Below are 18,571 nucleotides of genomic sequence, written 5' to 3' on the forward strand. Positions count from 1 at the left end.
CCATTTCTGCTCTGCGCAATCAGATGGCCTCTCTCATTTACATGGGTTATGGGTTATTTTTATTGGTGATATAGGGGACCCTTTTGTCGGCTGGGGCAGTGTCACTTGGGGAGTGGAAAATTTTGGAGTCCTCCATCTAATTAATTAATTGAATGTTTTCTTTGTGTTACTGTGATTTAAAACTATGTGATTTTATTTTTTTAAAAACAGACCATGTATGATGTTAAGTTAATTTTCAATGAATAAAATTAAGAATTTGGAACTCGATTGACCCTTCTGTTGAGTATCACGAATAGATGTCTGCAGGATGCGTACATAATGAGAATTCTTCTGAGTAGTTGCATTATTCTCCAGCATGCATGTGCTGTTCATGTTAATATTGGGGAAAACATCAACATGGTCCTGTGTTTTGCAGCTGCAGAGGTTTCCCACATAGAGCTGCCAAAGGGACACAGCGCAGCACTGAAAAGCAGCACAAAAGGCTAGATTTGCAGCAGTAGACATAGGAAGAGCCCTGCTGGATTGGTGCAGACACCAGCTTGGAAAGCACTGAGAGCACCAAATAATAGGCCTGAACAGTTCACATCAGAGCATTGGTAGAGCCCTGCTGGATTGGTCCACAGACACCAGCATTGGAAAGCACCTAGACTGAGAGCAACACGGATCTGTGTGGATGGTTCACTGAAGAGCAGAGGGACGAGCCCAGCAGGATCAGGCCAAGGCCCATCTAGTCCAGCAGTAGACATAAGACAGAGGAAGAGTCCTGCTAGATGACTCCAGCATGGAAAAGCACTGAGTGTCCAGAGACACCAGCATGGAAAGCACTGCTCCATCTTGCCTCTACCCACTTCCCAAGAAAGGAAATACAGGTTTCTTTCCTCCTGCTTACAGGATGGGTGATGCTTTCTGTAGAACTCCAGCAACCCTCTGGTGCCAGGAAGTAAAAAAGGATGCCAGCTGGATGGGAACAGGAGGTCAGGGGGCAGGGGAAAGCACATCTGAATACATGTCATTGGCTGATGAACAGAGGAGCACCTGAGCACTGACAAAAAAGCAAACACTGGACCATCCAGGTGAAGGAGGAGCAGGAAAGGCAACCCTCAACACACTGTGGCTTGGAAGAAAGCTGCAAAGAAGGCTGAGGAGGGCCAGTGAGGCTGCAGGATGGAAGCTCCGTGGCTCAGGGGCCGGGGAAAAGCAAATTGGCCTCCCTAAGCCCCAAACATGCTGCGGCTTGTAAAAAAAATCTGCGAAGACGAGCGCTTCGCCAACACAACCAATTTTTTTTGTTTTAAACTGGGATCCACGCTGGGGGGGGGTGCATTGCATCAGCACCCCTCTCCAGTTAGCCTGGCATCACACCTGGGGATTTTGCCCCACTTGCTCCCTTCCAGATCCACCTCTGCAAGGACATAACCCCCCTTGAACATGTAACATTTCAGAATTCATCTTACCCAAGAAGCAGGAAAGGGTAGTCAGAGAGATGGGGCACAAGCCTAACCAGGTCTACTCAGAAGTAAGACCGATTTTGTTCAATGGGGTTTACTCTCAGGAAAGTGTGGTTAGGATTGCAGCCATGGTCTAATGTAGGGAAGGCTGACCTGTCTAGGTAATTAGCAGGATGTCACCTGGGGCCTGAGCAGAGAGCGCTTCCTGTAAGAAATAACCCCTGAACAGAGGCCGTTGGGTGAGGAGACCCACATTGAGAGGGTCTCTGTCTGGGCTGCCGGGAGCGGATGTGGGTCCGATTGACTTCAAGTCAGTTCGGAGGCTCCCAAGTTTTTTGTATCCACAAAGACTGCTTTGGAATTTGATTGTTGCACAATTCTGGCTGGGTGGATGGAAATGAGAGCTAATTTACGCTTGGGGGGCAGCAGCATCCTGTGGGGGGGCAGCATCATGGGCCTTTGCCCCGAGGCACGGAGCTGGGTGGTCTGCCACTGTCTCAGATTCCTCAACAAACTACAGTCCCCCCAGAATGCATTGGAGGGAGAGAAGTGCACTGACCATGGATTAAAGCTGTAGTGGAAATGCAGCCCAGGTCTTCTCCAGAAGCACTAAAATATTTTTTTTTTATTTTTTAAACTTTATTAGCCTAATAAAAAACAGTCAAGACACCATACAGAACGTTGCCCCACATGCTCACATGGTGCCTGTATGAATGATAACATGTGTGTCATATATTTCGTCTTACACTCCCAGGGTTTTGGGTGCTCAGAGTTCTTGATTCCTGAATCCTAGAGCCTCAAGAACCCCTGTTTGGTAGAACTGCCACCACCCTGTATGTGCTAGTGCCTCAGTCCAGGAACACTGAGACCCTCTAGGCTTAACTATATCCCTTGTAGGCACTGAGCACTTTCTTTACTTAAAGTCTCAGTCCTCAAGTTACTAGTCCACAATGAGGATTTTTGTTAGCTTGCTGAACGGCTAGGCAGGATTCTGAACCTTTGTCCCCAACAGACAATGAAACAACATAGTAAAAGGATTTTTACTTTATTAAGTACATAGGGTTACAAAAGTTACAAAAGTCAGCAAATGCTAGAGGCATAAAAACTTCTTAGAAACATATCAGCATTAAAATAATAAAACTAACTGGCTATCTCTATTATTCTCTAACTCTCGCCCGGGTCAGCTTCTTTTGTAGATCTTTAGCCCAGTTACCTATGAGGCCACATGGTCCTGGTGGGGCAGGATGTGCACCCACCACCTTTACCACCAAGAGACAAGGCAAAAGACATAGGAAAAAAAGACCAAGATACCCACCCCCCTGGGCTCTAGCCACTTGGAAGCCTAGTGGGTCCTAACCCACAGTTTGAGAAACTGCATTCAGCCACTAGATGGGGTGAATAATGGAATCTAGTGGAATGAAATTCTAATTATTTCACAGCACAAAGGTAGGAAATGGGATTTTGTGAAATGGGAAATGGGAAATTTTGGCAAATGGGAAAAACAAGGGATTTTTCTCCTTGTTACAAGGCATTTAAAGGTGGATCCCAGTAGCAGTGGTGAGTCAAATCAGTGGATGCCGAGGTCCCACCTGTATTGGTAAGAGGATTTATATATTGCTTTCCAACCAAAGTCCACAAAGTGGTTGATATGACCAGAAGAATGAAAGCCTGGTTCCCTGCCCTGAATGGCTTCCAATTTTTTTTTTTTTTAGAAGAAGAGACTCCAGCAAACAAGCTGGACAAAAGGGGCCTTTGGCCTGAGCCAACAGGGCTCTTCTTCGGGTCAATGCAGTGAAACAGCAGAACCTTCTTCCCCATGTGCGTGTGTGTTTGTGCTCCTCGCTCTTCCTTGCAGTTCCCAAGCCTGACCAGGACTCCTTTGTGTCCCTGCGGGTGAAGGAGGAGCAAGAGAACATCCTGGTGGAGCCGGAGACCGATGAGCAGAGGTCAGAAGCTGGGACAGATGGGCACCTTTGATGCAGAAAACCACATGGTTCTTGGGCTTCACCCCTTTGAGCTTTTAGATCAGTGATTTTCAGCCACACTACTGTGGCACATAAGTGTGCGGAGAATGGTCTGCTGGTGTGCCATGGGAGTTTGTGGGAGGGTCATTTATTAGTAGGGTCACGGGGGGATGTGAGCCCCCCACCGGCAGTGCGGTGTCCTAAAACTGATGATGTGCCTTGAGCATTTTGAGCGCCTTCAGAGTGTGCTGTGAGATGAAAATGGCTGTTTTAGATGGCTGGTGAATGCCAGCCTTGCCCCAGATTGCTTTGGCCAAGGGATCTGAATCCATCCACATCATGAAACCAGCTTTCACTCTCACTTGGGTGGGGCTGAGTCTGTTGGAGACTTTTGGAGAGTCCCAAATCTGAACACAGGTGTGTTTGTGTTATGATGGATGCCATCCTGGGAGGGGGTGTGTGTGTGTGGGAAGCGGAGGCTGGTGAGGCAGAGAGACAAAGGCTGCAATCCTAACCAACTGACTGACAGAAGGGCAATGCACCTCCGAGGTAAGGGAACAAATGTTGTGTTACCTTGAGGGGGCCTCCATGACTGCCCCCCCCAAGTGCAGGATGCAGCACATGCCCCACTGGCACAGTGCTGGAAAGTGGGTTAGGATTGTGCCCAAAGTGAATTTTTTAAAGTCTCAGTAACAAACATGCAACCCAGTCATGGAACCAAAACATGCAAAATACAATGTGTGTGTGGGTGTGATTTGCAACCCCCATTGAAAGAAAGTCCCATGATGTTTAATGGGGCTTATTCCCAAATTAGCATGGTTGGGATTGCCATCTATGGCTGCAATCCTATGCCCACTTTCCTAGGAGTAAGTGCAATTGAGCACAATGGGACTTACTTCTGAGTAGACATGACTAGGCTTGTGCTGTAAGCCTGCTTGCTTTCTGCCTCTTTCAGTGAGTATGTGACTGGTTTGGAAGAAGACTCTCAGCACCTGATCCGGTACAAAACCATCGCTCCCCTGGTAGCTTCGGGGGCAATTCAGCTCATCTGAACATCCTCAGAGACATACAGGCAACTATATTTTTTCGGGGGTGGGAGGAGTTCTGATGTTTTATTAAATATCACCAGGACTGCTGGGTGACCAGATCTCCCATCCTTTTCTACCCTGGGAACCCAACTCTGCTCGCTTGGCAGGGATCGGGCATCTGAACAACTCTGGGTGCTGTGAAATGGCAACAGGAGGCCCGATCTGGAGGATTTGCCACCCCCCAGCTGTCAGCCAAGGGAGGTTGAAGGGGTGGCACTGGGGGTGGCAGGAATGGAGTCAGGTGGTGGGTCATTTGGTCTTTGGCATAGAAGAGTTCATTGCTCAGATAACCAAACTCAGCCCCGAGGAGAGTGGACTCTGCAACGCAGAACCAAAGTTCCAGGCCGCAGGGGCTACCCTGAGGCTTCACAATGTAGGCAAACTCAAAGTCTCCATGAAAGGAGAATGGGTTGGTCACTGCCTCTTTCCCCTCCCTGTCCAAAGGGGCATTTCTGCTTCAATTCAAGCAGCCCCAAACACAGCCTCTGATGCCAGAGTTCAGCCTCCCCCCCCCAGCTCTGACACAGACCCGTGTCACAATGCGAGGATTCCGACATCCATGGAGACCAAGAACTTCAAACGATGCTACAGGAGATCACTGGGCAGTGAGCTCACTCCAGTGCCATCAGTCCTGGCAGTTGGTCCGGTCCTGTCCAGTACTAGCAGTCATTTCTGAATACTGGTGGGCCAAGAAACGGTCATTGGGGATAATGGAGGTGAGTCCGATGACGTGGAATGGCCTTTCGCAGGGGCGGGCAAATATTTAGCAGGAGGGCCACATCATCTCTCTGACACTAGGTTGGGGGCAGGGGGAAAAGAGTTGATTTTCTTTTCAAATTGGAACTTGTTGTTCAGTCGTTAAGTCGTGTCCAACTCTGCGTAACCCCATGGACCACAGCACATCAGGCCCCCCGTCTACCACTAACTGCCAGAATTTGTCCTTTCCTGTTCATTGACTCCGTGACACTATCTAACCGTCTCATCCTCTGCCGTCCCCTTCTCCCTTTGCCTTCAATTTCTCCCAGCATCAGGGTCTTTTCTAAGGAGTCCTCCCTTCTCATGAGATGGCCAAAGCGTTGAAGCTTCAGCTTCAGCATCTGTCCTTCCAGTGAACAGTCAGGGTTGATTTCCTGTAGGATGAACTGATTTGGTCTCCTTGCAGTCCAGGGGACTCTCAAAAGTCTTCTCCAACACCATCATTTGAAAGCGTCTGTTCTTCAGCGCTCAGCCCTCCTTATGGTCCAGCTCTCACAGCCAAACATTACTACTGGGAAAACCATAGCTTTGACTATACCGACCTTTGTCGGCAAGGTGATGCCTCGGCTTTGCACTAAGTTGTCTAGGCTTCCCACAGCTTTCCTCCCAAGAAGCAAGCGTCTTACAATTTCATGACTGCAACCTCCGTCTGTTACGGTATATCAGGAGTGGCAAATCCCCAGCAGGCCACATGGCACTTTTGAAGTACAGAATCGTGTATGTGCCACTCCACTTTATACTGGCCCTCACCAGAACTGCTCAGGTGGTTTTGCTCATGTGATGTGCCAAACCTCTGCCCCGCAGTCTTTGCCCTGCCCTGGCCCTTGTCACTCCCTTTTGGGCCTCAAGCCATCTCTGGGATGGATGGCTAAGGCAGAGAACTGGTTTGGAGATTGGTGGTCATGGATGCCAGATTGGGCTGGGAAAGTGCCAGAGGACCTGAAGTGGACACTATTGCTTGTTTGGGCTTTCTTGTTCTTATGTCTTGGATGGAAATGTGTTCCCTGCCTAAGTATTCTATTCATTGTTTCTCAAACTGTGGGTCGGGACCCCCTTGGTGGGTGTGACCCTATTCTGCTGGGTCCCTCAGATCCTACAAAGAAAACACGGGTGAGCGAAAGATAACTCACGCCTCCAGCCCTGAGGCTGTTCCAAAACCAGATAGCTGCTGTGTGCCCTGCAAAGAGCTGAGCTCCTGCAGTTTTCAGGCCTGAGTCAATTTTGGAAGATCAATGCTGGAAAGTCTTTTTTCTGGCGTGTGTTTTCCATCAGTGCCAGGTGGTGGGGGAAGGAGAACTAAGCCCCTCAAGCCTTGAGACTATTCATTAGGGCTGCTTCATTAGGAGAAATGGATCAAGGTTTTAGCAAATAAATAAAGACATTACTTTTTTCGAGATCACCCCTTTGGTAAGTCTCATCGAGTGGGTTCTCATAGAGCAGAGGTGGCGAACCTATGGCACGTGTGCCAGAGAGGGCACTCCGAGCCGTCTCTGTGGGCACGCCTCTGAGCCAGACAGCCTGGAGAGGGGCACTGAAGCTGTTGTCGCTCTAAAGAAAATGGAGGCTCTCTCTGAGACTCCTTGTCTGGGCAGGGAGGGCGGGCTGCTTCCCTCCGCCCTGAGCTCACTGCCCTCCTCTCCCTTCGCTCCGTTGCCCCAAGTTTGTTTCCCTTTTCAGTTTTGCCCGCTCTGCAGGCTTAAGGTCCCTGCTTTTCCCTTCCCCAACTCTCCAGCAGGCTCAGCCAATCAGCATCCAGCAGGCTCCTGGCTTTTTCAGTTGGAATGGCTCAGGGCCCTTCACTGGCTGACCACCAGCCAATCCTGAGCCGCCCTCCTCCTCAGCCATTGTGAGCCCTTGCAGCCCGCCTTTCCCTGAGCAGCTCCCCACTCAGCGCCAGGAGAGGCTTTTCCTCCACAGCACAGGCACAGCTGGGGGGGAGCAGCGCAGCCAGAGACAAGTCCTGCGTGTCTACTCAGAAGTAAGCCCCATTACAGTGGATGAGGCTTACTCCCAGGAAAGAGAGCCTGAGATTAGAGCCTTGGAGCCCGCTCCTGTGTGTGTCTACTCAGAAGTAAGCCCCATTAGTGTCAATGAGGCTTACCCCCAGGAAAGAGAGCCTGAGATTAGAGCCTTGGAGCCCGCTCCTGTGTGTGTCTACTCAGGAGTCAGCCCCATTAGAGTCAATGAGGCTTACTCCCAGGAAAGAGTGGCTGGGATTGCAGCCTTAGAGCCCACTTCTGTGGGTGGTTTTTTTAAAAAAAATATATATATTATTGTTTGAGAAAATGAGCAGTGGCTAGGTCTTGCAGTCACTCCCTCCCTGCCAATATTTCTTTACCCAGCATGTAATTAGTCTGTGGAACTCTTTGCCACAGAAAGCAGTGATGACAACTTGCCTAGATGCCTTTAAGAAGGGATTGGACAAATTTCCAGAGGAAATGTTCATTATGGGTTACAAGTAATAGTAGGTAAAAGTTTTTTTCTCAACTAAAACCTCAGTATTCAGGTTAAATTGCCGTGTTGGCACTTTGCGATAAATAAGTGGGTTTTGGGTTGTGGTTTGGCCACTCGGTCTCTAAAAGGTTTGCCATCACTGTCATAGAGTGTCATTTTAAAAATGGGGTCCTGGTGCCAAAATCTTTGAGTACCACTGCTCTGTTTGCTTATTGTGCAAAGGCCCTCTGTTTACCACTCTTTAAGGATCAGGGCAGTGAACATCGTCCTCCTGTCTCAGGACAGCGCCCAACACAAGCTGAAGCAGAGTCACAGAGCAGAAGAATATTTTTCCGATTCCTCCACTACTCCTTTGCCCCTAAAAATAAACTAGGAACCCAGGCAATAGCAAGGTCTCAAAGAAAAACCTTGACTACAGTTTGCAATGTACACAGCTCGGCTGGGAGTAGCACAGGTCCTGGACTGGGGTCCTTCCCCTCTTTATGATTCACAGACCCCTCCCCAACACAGTACCTACAATGTCCCCAATGACACCCCCTTCACCAGACTGTCAAACCATCATCACCCCAGTCCTACTAGGTCCCAGTATGAGTTCAAAACATCTCAGTGGCTTTCACTCAGTGGGTTTTCCTTTCCATATGGATGGTAGGGAACAGAATGCCTCAATCCGCATTGGTAATGGTGAACCATCTAACCCAGGGGTCTCCAAACTATGGCCCAGGGGCCAGATCTGACCTGCCACGGTCTGCAGCAACTTAAAATACTTTTCCCCAACCACGTGGTCGGAAAGTTGACGTGTGCAGTTCTGTCTGCCGCATTCCTTTCCAAATGGCCAGAGTGGTGTCAGGCTGGCGACCCGTTGCCAGTCGGATGGGCCATAAGCTTTAAGACCATCCAATCGTAAATTGTCACGGTTCGTCTCACCCCTGCCGAGGAAACAAATCAGGTTTCTGCAGGTTGATTTTTTCAACCATGCTGTACAACGATTGCAGTGAGGAAAGAGTGTCCTTTTCCTCACGTAAACGTATCATCGCAATCCAGGCTTCTGCAACGCTCAGGCTGTGCGCCTTGCAGTGCTCCTCTTTGTCCTATAGAAAGCAGACTTCTTGTGGTTCAAGATAATGAGTGAAATACACCGTGTGGCCCTCGTTCTGAAAAGGTTGCAGAGCCCTGCCCTCGGCATCTGTCCTCCTCTTTCACTCCGTTTCCCTCTTCCTTTTCAAATCCAGGAGGAAGGAGCAGCAGAGGTGCCCCCAGGGGAAAGGGTGGGGAGCGCTTGGCCTTAGCCCGCCTCTCTTTGGGCACAATCCTAAGCAGGTCTGCTCAGAAGTAAGTCCTCTAGTGTTCAATGGGACTTACTTCCAGGACAGTGAGGTCAGGATTGCAGCCTTTGTCACCACCCATAGGTATAGTTCACAGAGCAGGAGCTGGGAAGGTTTGACAGTGACTCCCTACCAGTGCTGGGTCCTGAGGGCCAGGGTCCCGGAGCGCCTGATAACGGAGGGACTGCTGGACTTGGACACAGCCAGGGAGGTGGGTCTGCCTCTGGGAAGGAGTGTGTAAAAATTACACTCAGAAATTTGGCAAAAACAGCTCAGCTTCTCTTTCCTCTTGCAGTCTTCCAGGCAGCGAAGGGGCCACCCGGGACCAAGACTGTGCGGCCGGTCGGGTGGCCGAACGTGGAGAACTAAACTCCACCTCGGCTGGGCACCACCAGTAAGTATGCTTATACTGGATGTTCTGGAAATGCTGGACATGAAAGGGAGATTCTCCTCTCCAGCATCTCCCTAGGATGGGTAGTGAACACTTTCCTACACACAGAAGTGCCCACACCCCTGGGGAGCAATCTTCTCCCCACATCTAAAGGAGAGACTTGGTTTCCCAAGAGCCAGGGCTCGGGGATCCTTCAGGGTTTCGGGGAGGCTGGGCGAGGGGTGCTCAGAGCCCGGGGAGAACCTCAAGCAATTCTGCTGGGTCTCTTTGACCAGGTCTGGCCCAGGGCTCTGTGGGGGGGGCACTACTCTGTTGGAGGGCGCTACTTCTGTCTGTTCCCTGACCAGTTTCTCTTCTATCACCTGCAGGTCCCCCAGGCTGACAACTTGGACCTCCTACTTCAAAACAGTAGGAGATCCAAATTCGCCACAGAGAGAGCGGAGGCCCGGTTGCTCTCCTTTGAAGCAAGGAGGCAAGCACCAAAGGTGAGTAAGAAGAAACGCCCCCCCAGACAGACACACACAGACACACACAGATAGCAGTGCTTTCAAAGGATGGTAATGAGGAAAGAGTGTCCTTTTCCTCACGTCAACAAGTCCTCACCATCCAGGTTCTGCAATGTGTGCTTTACATCCCTCCTCTCCCCCCCATAGAATGCAGGGTTTTTGGTGGCCCAAGAAAATGAGTCAAATACACGGTGTGGCCCTCTTTGTGAAAAGTCTGCAGACCCCTGCCCTAGCAAGCTATCCTCCTCTCCTCTTTCTTTCTTTTCAAAGCCAGGAGGAAGGAGCAGCAGAGGTGCCCCCAGGGGAAAGGTGGGGAGCAGTCTGACTCATTTGGGCACAATCCTAAGCAGGTCTGCTCAGAAGTAAGTCCTCTAGTGTTCAATGGGACTTACTTCCAGGACAGTGAGGTCAGGACTGCAGCCTTTGTCGCCACCCATAGGTATAGCTCACAGAGCAGGAGCTGGGAAGGCTTGACAGTGACTCCCTACCCAGTGCTGTGTCCTGAGGGCCAGGGTCCCGGAGCGCCTGATAACGGAGGGACTGCTGGACTTGGACACAGCCAGGGAGGTGGGTCTGCCTCTGGGAAGGAGTGTGTAAAAATTACACTCAGAAATTTGGCAAAAACAGCTCAGCTTCTCTTTCCTCTTGCAGTCTTCCAGGCAGCGAAGGGGCCACCCGGGACCAAGACTGTGCGGCCGGTCGGGTGGCCGAACGTGGAGAGCAAAACTCCACCTCGGCTGGGCACCACCAGTAAGTATGCTTATACTGGATGTTCTGGAAATGCTGGACATGCCGGGGACCTCAAGGGAGATTTTCCTCTCCAGCATCTCCCTAGGATGGGTAGTGAACACGTTCCTACACACACAAGTGTGCACACCCCTGGGGAGCAATCGTCTCACCACATCTAAAGGAGAGACCTGGTTTCCCAAGAGCCAGGGCTCAGGGTTTGGGGGAGGCTGCCCAAGGGGTGCTCAGAGCCCGTGGAAGACCTCAAGCAATACTGCTGGGTCTCTTTGACCAGGTCTGGCTAAGGAGTCTTTTGGGGGGCAATTCCCTGCTAGAGGGCGCTGCCTCTGTCTGTTCCCTGACCAGATTATCTTCTGTCACCTGCAGGTCCCCCAGGGTGATGAGCTGGGCCTCCTTTTCATAAAGGAACGGAGGTCCAAGTGCAGACTCCGGAGCGTCAAGGCGCGGTGGCTGCTGCTCGAGCGCAGGAGGGAAACACCCCAGGTGAGGAAGGAAAACCCTCCTGCACAGACATACGGAAGGAGAGAGTGCACCAAAATGGAATTTCAGTAGAAAATCGGTAGGGAGCCAGAGAGCCTGCCTTTGGGTTCTGTGGAGGTGCTGCATGGGAGCTGCCTAAGGAGGTTCTGGGTGGACTGAGTGGTTCTGTGGAGGTGCTGGAAAGACGAGCATTGGGTGCCTCCTGGGACCAAGTGCCTCATTGGGACCAAGTGCCCAGGTAAGTGACTGAGTGCCAATTCCACCACGCACAGCGAGTCCTCAGCGCTGGCGGAGCGCTGGAGCTAGCCCAGTCAGCTCAAAGCCAGGACCTCAAAGGTAGCATTCTTGCAAGTGCGACCTGTTCCACGTGCAGGGCCAGTTAGGCAGGCGGAGCTCAGGGGTCTTAATGCATGGCTGAGACAGTGGTGTTGGTAGGAGGGTTCAGATTTGCTGGGCACTGGGGAGCATTGTGGGTCAAGTTGGGCCTGTACAAAAGGGAAGGTCTTCACTTGGACCAAAATGGAGCCGGACCGCTGGCACGTAACATGAAAAAGGTGGCAGAGCAGCTTTTCTGCTGAACCCTGGGGGAAAGCCGACAAGAGCCGAGGGGCGGCTGGTTCCGGACTCCTCATCTGTAGGGGTTATGGCGGTTAGAGAACAACAAGCAAATGACAGAGTGCGAATCAGGATGGAAGCGTGATGGTCATTGACAACCAGGCCAGCAAAATGAGACGCTGTGGGGATCAAGGCACAAATATTTCTGGGACTCTGTATACAGGTGCTTTTATGCAAATGCCTGAAGTCTCCGAGCAGAGATGGGAGAGCGGGAATGTTTGGTGGCCGGGGAGAACATTGATATAGTGGGCAGAATGGAAACCTGGTGGAATGTGGAGAACCAATGACATACAGCAATCCCAGGTTATCAACCCTATGGGAGGGACAGGGAGGAGCGTGATGGAGATGGGGTGGCCATGTATGTCCAAGAAGGGGTAGAATCTAGCAGGGTTGCAATGGAAGGCGGGACTGCCTCCACCACAGAACTGCTGGGGGGTAAAATACCAGGCCTGAAGAGCAATGTCATAGGGCGTGCGATTGTCCTCTAGACCAAAAACCTGAAGGGGACCTCAGAAAGAGAAAACAGATCAGGGAGGTGTCGAGGAGGGACAGGGTTGTCATCATGGGGGACTTCAATTATCCTCATACCGACTGAGTCAATGCCTGCTCTGGTCACAAAAGAGAGACCGGGTTGCTTGACACACTAACTGGCTGTGCCTTGGAGCAGCTAGTCATGGAGCCCACCAAAGAGCCACGAGGTGACTGTGGATTTCATATTGTGCAGTACTCAGGACCTGGTTAGAGCTGTAATGGTTACTGAGCCGTTGGGGAACAGTGACGCTGCTGCAATCCGTTTTGTCAGGCATGTCTGGGGAAGAGAGCCAAGCAAATCCCAAAGGGAGGGCTTGCCCCAGATGAGGAGGCTGTTGGAAAGAAAGGGAAAGGTCCAAAGAGTCCAGTCCCTCCAGAGTGCAGGGAGGCTGTTGAGAATAGCGGTGGTAGAGGCCCAGCAGACGTGTGTACCGCATAGAAAGAAGTGCTCGACTGAGTCCAAGAGGATGCCGGCACGGCTAATGAGAGTCTGTAAAAGGCAAGGAAGCTTCCTTCCATCAGGGGAAGTCTTGCCCAGAGGAGGAGAATAAACAGGAACAGAAACTGGGCAAAAGAAATGTAGGAAGGTGATTCAGAAGGCCAAGAAAGACTCTGAGGAACACATGGCCAGCAACATGAAGGGGAGGAACAAAACCTCTTCAAGCATCTTAGAAGGAAATCTGCCAGAGAGGCCGTTGGCCCACTAGATGGCGAGAGAGGAAAGGGACAGACAAAAGAGGACTTGCAGAGAAATGAAGGGCGCAATCCTAACAAGTCTCTGGTTAGGGGCACTCCCTTATGAGCAAAGGCTGTGGAGTTTGAGGCTCTTCAGACTAGAAAAGAGGTGCCGGGGGGGACGGGGACATGATTGAGACATTCCAAATTATGCAGGGGATGGATAGAGTGGATAGAGATGCTGTTTTCCCTCTCACAGAACACCAGAACCAGGGGACGTCCCTGAAAATTGAGTGTTTGGAGAGTTAGGACCGACAAAAGAAAATATTTCTTTAACCAGCGTGTAATTAGTCTGTGGAACTCCTTGCCACAGGATGTGGTGATGCCATCTGGCCTAGATACCTTGAAAATGGGGTTGGGCAGATTTGTGGACTAGATGGGCCCTGGGCCTGATCCAGCAGGGCTCTTCTTCTGAAGGGTGAGGGTAAATATTACACTCAGTAAATATGGCAAAAATGGCTTCTGTTTCCCCTTGCAGACTTCCGAGCCGGAGAACAGATGCAGCCTGCTGTGTAAACAACTCTGCGGCCGTTCGGGTGGAGGGACCTGGAAGTGGAAACTCCACCTCGGCTGGGCACCTCCAGTGAGTATTCAAGCACTACTGCCGGGTCTGGCCAAGGGCTCTGGGGGGGCACTTCTCTGTTGGAGGGCACTGCCTCTGTCTCTTTCCTGACCAGTTTCTCTTCTATCTCATGCAGGTCCCGCAGGCAGAGCATTTGGGCCTCCTATTTGAAAAGAATAGGAGGTCCAAGTTCTGTGAGAGGAGAGCGGAGGCCAAGTGGCTGGCACTGGAGAACAGGAGGCGAGCACCCCAGGTGAGAAAGAAACCCCCCCACACACACACATACACACACATACAGAGAGAGAGAGAGAGCACTGAGGTGGAATATCGGGAGGGATCCAGGGAGCCTGCCTTTGGTTCTGTGGTGGTGCCCTAGGGGAGCTGCTTAAGGAGGCTGTGGGTGGACGAAGGGAAAGTGGAGGCCGAAGAAGAGAGGAAGGATCATGGAAAGTCTGAGGGCATGGGGGTGGGCTCTGGGGGGTGTCAAGCTGAGTGCACCTGTCTCCCGGTTCCGGCCCTGCCCTGCCCTGGGTGCCGGGAGAAGTGCAGGGACTTATGGGTTGCTGAGCGAAAACAGCTGAATCTTGATGAGGTCTTCACCCCCTGTAGAAAGTCCTTCTAACAGGAGCTCTGTCTCTGTTTCTTCACAGGCTGCTCCGACTGGGGCTGGGAGGAGGTGAGTTCCTGCGAGGACCCAGCCTGGCCGGGGCCACCCCGTACTGACCTGTGGGGATTGGAGCTCAGTTCCAACACCCTGGGATGCGGTCTGGTGTCCGGATGCCTGTGGCAGGGTTGCAAGTGGGCCCCCCTCGGGTCCTCCATATGGAACAGCTTCTCCACCGAGACCTGGAATGCCACCGTCTATGATGGACCCCTCCCGGAAGTGCCTGCTTACTCCACAGACCCAGCCGCCTCCGTCACTGACCCAGTGACGAGGACTGAAAAGACGGCAGGCAAGGTCCCACCACAGAGAATCTGTGAGCTGGTCGCAGAGTCTCAGGCCCTCGTGGAGCCCTCGTAGGGTTCTCATTGTGTGTTAGGGAGGGTGATCAGAGGATGACAAAGGCATGGAGGGAGCCACAGAGTCTGGGTCACCTTGATGTCTGCTTTGGACTTGCAGGCCTGGGTGGACAAGAAGTTTTCCCCAGAGTTGCTGGAGAGCAAGTCTGAAGTTGTCAGTAATATTGAATGAAGCAACAGACTAAATCAAGAGAGATGATTTTAACAACTAGGTGAAATCCATGTACCGGAAATAACTTTGTTTTCTCTTGAAGACGGAGAAGTCTTTCCACCTGTCCTGGAGAAGGAGAAGACCCGGGCAGAGGGGGAGCCGTCTCTCCTGTCTCTGGAAGGCTTGCCTTTGCAAAAGAGTGAGTGGCGGGGGGAACGAAGCGGGTTCCTGGTCTCTGAATCTGACTCTGCTTGCTCCACAGACCCAGCCGCCTCCCTTGCTGACCCCGTGACGAGGACTGAAAAGATGGCAGACAAGGTCCCACCACAGAGAATTCATGAGCTAGTCGCAGAGTCTCAGGCCCTCATGGATTTGCTGGTTTTGGACGTAAGCCGGATCTGAACTTCGTCCGCAAGAGGATGGAGATCCAGGAGGCAGCCAAGAAACCTGTAACGCAAAAGCAGAAACTGCGTATTGATGTTGCAACACCTTTACACCTGGCGAGGAGCAATCTGAAGGTGGGGAACACAGAGCCTCATGGGAACTTTGTGTGGAGGGCAAACTCTTGAATGACCCAAGAGCCTGGCAATGGAACTGGACAAAGAGTTGTACAGCCCAAAAAACCATCTGGTAGAGTGGAACCAGGTTCTCTCCAACAGAGCCCTTGGCCAGACCCTGGTCAAAGGGACCAGGCAGTATTGCTTGAGGTCCTTCCCTGGCACTGAGCATCCCTCAGTTAGCCTCCCCTGAACCCTGAAGGCTCCCTGAACCCTGGCTCTTGGGAAACCAGGTCTCTCCTTTAGATATGTGGAGAAGATTGCGGATCAGGGACGTGGGCACCTCTGCGTATGGGAAAGCACAAGTACTTTTCTCCAAAGTAACAAGACAAGGCATTTAAAGGTGGACCTTGGTAGTAGTGGTGAGTCAAATCAGTGGATACCAAATCAGTGGATGTCGCGGTGCCACCTGTATTGGTAAGAGGATTTATATATCGCTTTCCAGCCAAAGTCCACAAATTGGTTGATATGACCAGATGAATGAAAGCCTGGTTCCCTGCCCCAAAAGACATCCAATTTTTATTTAGAAAAAGAGACTCCAGCAAACAAGCTGGACTAGAGGGGCCTTTGGCCTGACCCAGCAGGGCTCTTCTTGGGTTCAGTGCAATGAAACAGCAGCAGAGTTATGATCAAATCATTTCCATGAGTGAGAAGATTTATATATTGCTTTCCAACCAAAGTCCCCAAAGTCATCAGATGGATGACGAGCTGAACTCGCAAGGGTCTATCATACAATAATCTAAGTGTACTGGCAAGAAATTGGTTCCTAGGATGTTCATACAAAGAGCAACTGAATAAATAGTGAAAGATATCAATTCCCCCTACTCCACATCAACAAACTCTTTGATGAAAGGGGATTTTACTATACCTTCCCTCTAGCCAGGTCGATGGCATACATTGAAAGCGGAGGGCCGTCGATGCTTTTCGTAACGGAGCAGCAGTGAAATTCATAAAATAATTTTCCAAACCAAAAGATGTTTATAAACTTGAAACCAAAGGGCAGATGACATTTGGGAAATAATACCTAAATCCATCCTCTTAGAGTAAAGGCTAATTATTTCTTTAAGCAGCTGCTTGAATTCATTAGAAATAAAAGTGGGAAGGGACTCTAAATCGAGTCCATATTCATCCATGGTTGGAAACATGAGCTCTCTTTTTCTTAGCTGATTCTGTGTTTCATTTTGGGTGAACTGCTGCCTTTTAAGCTCACCCAGGTGTAAGGGATGAAATTCTACGAGTGACTGTCTAGCAGTTTGCATGTTGCCAAATCCCCATAGAAGGGGTGTTCTGCCATCTATCTTCCTCACCCTTCTCTGTTTCCCTTATAGAACAGACATTGTGACGGACAGACAAGGATCCCACCCCAGGCGGCATTTTCTGCCCACCCTGGGGGCAAAGAAACACAGATCGAATCCTCTTTCCATGTGGTGAAGCAGCAGGACCTCTTGGAGACACAATGGATTTGCAAACTCAAGTTGGAACTAACTGTCCTTCCTTATGTACCGGTCCGGATCTAAGGCACTCTGTTAGCTTCGGTGATGTTTGTGGGATTTAAATCCTTTGCAGTGTGAGAGGAGGAAAAAAGGAGGAAGAGACTTCCAGGCAAGTTAGGGAAGCAAGAGCCCAATTCAGACGTCTCTAGTTGGTTTCATCCCATAGAATGCAGATAGATGCATTGCTGACCCCGGAAGCTGTGGTTTGCAAATTGGGAGCAAACCTTGTGAGCTTGTGCTCCCTCCTCTGAGTTTCAGGGGCAATTGTTCTCTTCCTTTTCCATCCCTTCTTGGCAATAATCACAGTTTCACATTGAATTGATACCAACACGTAGGTCCGTGGTTCAAAGCAGATGAAAAACCAGGTCCCCTTGTAACCATGGTTTGTAGTAACCATCGTTTGCAAGACTGCCTTTGAAATGAAGCTGGCTCCCATTTTGCCTGCATCAGCACTCAACTATATGGCTAATCCTCACCAACCATTGTGTTTTTTTGTTTTTTTAATCCTCTGCACTCTGTTTGGGGCAGTTCCCACCTGAGGCTGGTCCACTAGAGTGAGCTGGTTTTAGGTGTGCCTCAGACATGCCCTCCCCATGTTATTCTACAGGCATCCCTGCTGTACTATAACTAGGGCAGGTTTCCCTTCATTGTGCTGCTTTCCTGAGGCTTCATTCTCATTGGCTAGCTGGGACCATGGGCACCCACTACTTCAGGAAGCTGCAAGTCAGCAAGGAAGAAGGCGCTGAGATTTTTCTTCCTAGAGTCTTCTGCCACCTCTTCTCCAGCAGGAAATCCCTGTGTTGCAAAATGTGAAATAATTTAACGCTCATGCCTGATTCTGTTATTATTTCTTGCCTTTCCAACTAGTGATTTGACACTCTTGATCTTATCCTTGAGCACACAGCCACTGCCTTCACACACGGGGCAGGCTCTCTATATTTATATGGCCAACTGGTCACGCATTGTGCATGTATGTATGTTTGTATATATGGAAATTGAGGTATTCACAAGGTGTTTTAAAACAGGAAAATAAATAAATGTTTTTGCAAACTTCTTAAATGACTTTGCAGATTGTGGTCGTTCTCTTTTACACTATGACCTTTTTTGAGATGTGTCAACCAGAATGGGACACAATACCCCAGATGTGGCCTTACCATCCATTTGTTACAATAGCATTAGAATAACAATAATAACTGACTGTTTTATTCTCCATCCCCTTCTTAATTACCCTGAGCATGGAACTGACCTTCTCCACTGCTGCTGCATGCTGGGTCGACACTGTTATTGAGCTGCCTAGCAGCACCCCAAGAACCCTTTCCTGATCCTTCACAGACAGCTCAGAACCCACAGTTTCTCAAACTGTGGGGCATGACCCACTTGGTGGCTTGCAACCTGATTGTGGGTGGGTCACGAAGCTGCAACTGACAAGCCGAGAGCAGACAAGCAAAATGCATTGAGCCCTACGGAAAGTGAAACTGAGCGATACTGTGCATTTACTTGTGAGTAGATCAGCGTGCCTGGGTCCAATGCAGAGGACAGGCAGAGAGGAATCTACTGTCACCAGAATGGTCCCAATCCGATAAACACAGCCATCCAAAAACAACTGAGAAGGAAGTCCCTCCCTCCATGCTGATGAATACATTGAGCCCTCTGAAAAGCAAAACCAAGCTACACATTCACGCTTCCTTGTGAGTAAGCGAACGTGTCATTGGCTCCTGTGGAAGGTCAGGCGAAGAGGAGTGCAAGGTGTT

General features: G+C 50.5%; 1 pseudogene; it reads left to right on the forward strand.

The window, feature by feature from the left end:
* The first annotated feature begins 14,698 nt into the window (after positions 1-14,698).
* Positions 14,699-18,571, forward strand: part of LOC136662441 (SWI/SNF-related matrix-associated actin-dependent regulator of chromatin subfamily D member 2-like) — a 46,282-nt pseudogene continuing 42,409 nt past the window's right edge.

The sequence above is a fragment of the Tiliqua scincoides genome, chromosome 11, assembly GCF_035046505.1.
Source record: "Tiliqua scincoides isolate rTilSci1 chromosome 11, rTilSci1.hap2, whole genome shotgun sequence".
Lineage (NCBI taxonomy): Eukaryota > Metazoa > Chordata > Lepidosauria > Squamata > Scincidae > Tiliqua > Tiliqua scincoides.